Source organism: Globicephala melas, unplaced genomic scaffold, assembly GCF_963455315.2.
Source record: "Globicephala melas unplaced genomic scaffold, mGloMel1.2 SCAFFOLD_526, whole genome shotgun sequence".
NCBI classification, from domain to species: Eukaryota; Metazoa; Chordata; class Mammalia; order Artiodactyla; family Delphinidae; genus Globicephala; species Globicephala melas.
The window spans coordinates 97,501-102,622 of record NW_027207691.1 but is presented as its reverse complement, the minus strand read 5'-3'; positions in this window follow the sequence as shown (position 1 = coordinate 102,622).

The following is a 5,122-nucleotide window of genomic DNA, read 5'->3' as shown; positions in this document are numbered from 1 at the left end:
GAAGGCCAGAGTAGTTGTACGGCTTGACTTCTTCGCTGGTATGGTTTGTCGTGGTCTCGGTGGGGCTACAGTCCGTTGTCGATACTTACCGCATTCCACACACACGCGCACGCACACGCACACGCACACGCTCGCACTCGGGGTGTTGCATTGAGTAGATGTGCCCGAACTCAGTTTCTTTAGTGGATGGCTATGGACTCCACCCTCGCCCCCCCTCCGCCCCCCCACCCGCCCGCATTCCCCCGAGCCCCGCCTCCCCATCCCCCACCCCCACGCCCACCCCCGCCCGTGGACTGTGGTCAGTCCATTTTGAAATCCATGTTTTCTCGTGACCGCGGGTGCGTTTTCCCCACCCACGCGCCCATGTGTTGTCTTTGGACTTTGTCCCCGTCCGGGCAGAGATAGTTGTTTGTTTCCGCTTGTATGTGTGGGGTCGGAGGGTATCCTTCCTTTCCTTTCTAGGTTCTGGGCTTTGCGTGTCTGCTTCCGACAGACCTCCACCGTTCGAGAGACGATGAATTCCTGCGTTGTTCTCTGAGTGCTTGCCTGGTTTCGGTTTGCCAGTCCCCGCCTTCCCTCCCTCCCTCCCTCCCTCCCTCCCTCCCTCCCTCCGTCCGGGCAGCCGGGGATCTTGCTCGTGACCCTCTGGGCACCCCGTGCCGGCCGCCCCGGGCCCCGCCGGCGTCTCCGTGGGATTTGCCCCCGCCGAGGAGTCGCGTGGGGAGCGCGTTTCCTTCGAGGCGGCCTCCCGGCGACGTCTTCCCAGCTTCCCCGGCCCCCCCCCCCCCCCCCCCCGTCTGCTGCCGGGGTCGCGCCGTGTCGTGCCGTCCCGGGAGCTAGCTCCGAGACGGACGCCTCGGGGCCGCGCCAGACGCCCGCCGGCTCGCCCCGGCGGGCTGAGCTCGGGCGTTTGGGCGGCCCGGCGCTGCTGCATCCTCGGTGGCCGGCCGGCGACAGGGAACCCGGCCCGGGGACGTTGGAGCCGTTGTCGGGAGCCACCTGGCGGCCGCTTTTATATTGTCCCTTGTCTCTGGAGCTTCGGCGACCTTCGTGAGGGCTGTGACTCGGCCGCCGGGCCCGAGGCAGAGTTCCGGGAGCCGGGCGACGCTGGCGGTGACTGTCCCGGTGGCGCCCAGGCGTGGGCGCCTCCTGCTGTCGCTTGAGATTGGGCGTGCAGGCCTATGAGGGTGTGACTGTCGCCGCGCTCTCGAGCCGGTCTGTGGGGCCGCCTGGCCTGGTCGACCAGCATCCGGCCGCGGGGACCGACCCGGCCACCCGACCCTCCTTCCTTCCTTCCCTCCCTCCCCCCACCCCACCGCCCGGTCCCCAAAGCGCCCCGCTCCGGAGGTGGGGACCGGCCCGTGCCCGTGCCCGTGCGTTTAGGCCGGTGGAGGGCGCGACGGGCTCGTTGGCGGGCGCGCGTGGGTCCCGGTGGTCGGATTCTTTCTGACCGATGCTTTTCCGAGTCGGACTCCGGAGGTGGGGACCGGGCTGGGCCGCGAGGGGTGACCCGGAGAGAGAGGCCCGGGCCCGGGTGCGGTCCCTCGTGGGCTCCGGTCGCCTGGGAGGTGCCTCCGTGCGAAAATGTTTCCAAGTCCCCCTGGGTCCGGGGACGCGGACGGGCCGGGACCTGCTCGCGCGGGTGGCCGGGGAGGGCGCACCCGGCCCTTTAGCGGGCCCACGTGGGTCCCGGTCGGCGGACGCGACTTTTTCTCACCCTCCCCCGCCCCCTCCTCCACCGCGAGTCCCGGCCGGGGTGGGGGTGGCGGTGGGGACCGGCCCGAGTCGTACTGGGTGGCCCGGATAGGGCGGCCTGGGCCCGGGCGCGGTCCCTCGTGGGCCCCGCTCGTCAGAGGCGGCAGAGTGGGATAGTTCCTTTTCTGTAACCAAGTCTTCGCCCGGGGACTCGGAGGGACCGCGGTACGGTACCTGCTCGCGCGGGCGATCCGGGGAGGGTGACCCCGGCCCGCTCGCTGCCTCTGCCACGTTTTCCCGCCCCGCCCCGCTCCACTCTGCCGCCCCCGCTGCTCGGGTCGACCAGATGGCCCCGAGAGAGCTCCGGGGCTGCTGTGGATGGGGAAGTGTTGGGGAGAGGTAGCCGGGCCGAGGTCCCGGGGAGCCCCCCCGAGGTTCGTGGATGGGCCCCGCTGCCGGGCGCCGTGATTTTTTTCGCCTGAAATGGGCCTTTTTTACCACCAGATAGGTGCTGACACGGTCTCCTCTGGCATCTCTCGCTGGGGGTTCTGGGACTCTGGACGCGCGCAGGGCGCTGGGCTTTGGACCGCCGTCCGGCGCCCGAACCGGCCCTTGCCACTTGAGCCGCCCGCTTGGGCCTGCGCGCCGGCTCTCGTGTGTGCGCCCGGCTGACCCGACCCGCGGTGCCGCCTCCGGTCTCTGGCTCACCCGAGGGCGGCGGGGCGAGGTGGTGCGTGGGTCTTCTACCCCGTGTGACTCCCCTTCCCCGCCGCAGGCACCCGGTGGTGGCTGAGACGACCCCAACCCGCAGGCTCCGTGCCACGTGTCAGGCGTTCTCCTCGCGGGGTCGTCGGCCACTGTTGCCCGAGAAGGCAAGAGAGAGAGAAGGGGGGGGCTGGGTGCCGGCTGAGGCTGAAGCAGGCTCCTCCGGTGAGGGTCCTCGCCGTGCCCCTCCTCCCTCGGGGCCCTCGTGGCCCCCGGCTCTCTGGATTGACTGATCGATGTGGTGATGTCGCGCTCTCCTGGGCCGGGCCTTAAGTCGCGCCAGACGAGGGACGGACGTTCTTGGCGAACGGGACCGCTCTTCTCGTTCTGTCCGCGGGCCCCTCGCCTCTCTTGTGACGCCCTGCCGGCCTGCCGAGGGGTGTGTGGGAGGCAGGGGTGGTGGTCTCCGGCCCTGACCTGCGGTCTCCCGCCTCCCGCCTCACGGCGTGGGCGGGGCCGTGGTCCTCGGACGCAGCAGACGCTCTCGCTTCGCCTCCTTGGCGTGTGCCTCGCGGGCGGTCCTCCCCGCGTCGGTGGGGGCCGTCCCGCCGCTGCGCCGCGCGCCCGCTGCCGGCGCGTGAGCGTGACTTGCTCGGTCCTCTGTGGTGCCCCTGGAGCGCTCCAGGTCGTCCCTCAGGTGCGCGAGGCCGAGCGGTGGTGTCGTTCCCTTTTCCCAGCGTGCTCCTCGGGGTCTCCGCCGCGGTGGTGTGTCCCGTGAGTGGCTCTCTCGGGGGGGTCGAGACGGTAAAGGGCGCGGGGTCTTGCCTCTGTTTCTCTCCCTCGGTGGGGGACGGGGGCCTGCCACCTCGTCGCCATCGTCCTCCCACGGTGTGCCGTGGGGGGGACTGACTTCGTGGCCGGGCCGACGCCGCGTGTGCCGCCGCCCCCACTTGCGTGTGTGTGGGGAGTCGCACACGGGCGTGGGTGCGATCGTGTTGGGCCGGGGCCTGCGAGAAGGGGGCGTCTGTCGCGCTTCTCGGGCGTGCTCCCCCCTTCCGGAGCCCGGTGGACGAGCCTGGGGGGCGGCAGAGGTTGTGCCCCCGAGGCTGTGGCCGCGAACGCTCCAGTGGGCCGTGTGCTTACCCATACCGCAGACCCCCCCCACCCCTCCCACGGCCAGTCGTGGACTTGGTGGCTCGTGGAGCGCCTCCGTGGGCCCGAAGGGCAGAGACGATGGGTGGGGGATGACGCACCCTCGGTGAGAAAGCCTTCTCTAGCGATCCGAGAGGGAGCCTTGGGGTACCGGACCCCCCAGCCGCTGCCCCTCCCAAGCGTGCAGTGGGCCACGGTGGCCGCTGCCAGAGCCACGTGGGCGGCAGAGGCCCTCGCCCTCGCGGGAGGGCTTGCGCCGGCCCCGCGGTGGGGCCGAGTGCCGCTCTTTGCCTACCGCGGCCCGCGCCTCCCCCCTCTGAGTCGGGGGAGGGTCCCGCCAGGCCGGCGTCCGGCGCGGGGCCGTGTGTGTGCGCGTGCGGTGACCCGCGCGGTGGCGAGCCCGAGGTGGGGTTCGGGGACGCACGGACGTCCCGGCTCCCCAGTCCCGCAGCCGCGAGGAGCCCGTCGCGCCTGCCCTCGCCGCGAGTCGCGGCCGGGGGCGGTGTGTGGGCACGGTGCGGGTCGCCTCGCTCGGGAGCGTTTCCCAGGGGCGCGAGCCCCGGGGGTCGGACTCAGATGAAGGCGGATGTGGCGAGGACGGAGGCGGTTGAGTTTGGGCGGACGGGTCCCTCCGTGTCACGCGGGGGGAAACCGTCGCACACGGGCCCCGGCGGCGGGGCCGGGTCGTGGGAGACCCCCAGGGTGGCCGGGGCCGGCCGGCGTCCCAGGCGTCGTGGGACCGCCCTCGTGTGTGTGGCGGTGGGACCCCGCGCTTGTTTCCCTGGCGGGCCCGGTCGTGCCTCGGCCCTTCCTGTCCCTGGGCGGGCGCCCCTGCGCCCCTGCCCCGCGGCCCTCGCCGCTGTGTGTGTGCGTGCCGCCCCCTCCCCGTGGCCGCCGGCCCTCCCCGGCCCCCAGCCCTCCGTGCCCCCTTCCCCGTCTGGGATCGAGCCGGCCTCGCCCACGTGAGGGTGTCGCCCGCCCCCCGGCCGCCGCGGCGGGCGGCGTCCCCGGGTGGAGTGCTCACGGTCCCTGAGGCGGGGGAGTCGGGCGCGGCGGCGGAGGCGTGTGGCGGGGCACGTGGGGCGGCCGGTGTGCGCGCGGGAGAGTGTTGTTGTCGCGGGGCTGGCCGCGGCTCGTGGGTGTTTGGCGGTGGTGGGCGCGAGCCCCGCGAGGGGGGGCACCCTGGTTGGGGGGCCGAGGAGGCCAGTCGGCGTCCTGGGTGCCACGGGACCGCCCCTGCGCTGGAGGCCTCTGGCGGTGAGACCCCGTGTCGTGCCCCGGCGGCCGACTCGCGTCCGTGCCCTTAAGATGGCCCCCGGGCCTCCCTCGCGTCGGCGCGCGTCCGCCCCCGCCCGCCACGTCTTCCGCGAGGTCGTCGCCGCGCCTCCGCGGCGGCGGCCGAGCCAGCCGCGCCTCGTCGGCCCTGTCTCCCGTCCGTCGCGTCTGCCGACCCCCGGGCCGCGTCCCGGTGTGTTTCGCTTCCCGGGCCTGCCGCGGCACCGCTCCGTGGTCCGCCGCCGCCGCCCGTCCGCCGGCGTCGTTGCGTGTTGGGCGAGGTTGGGGGGACCGC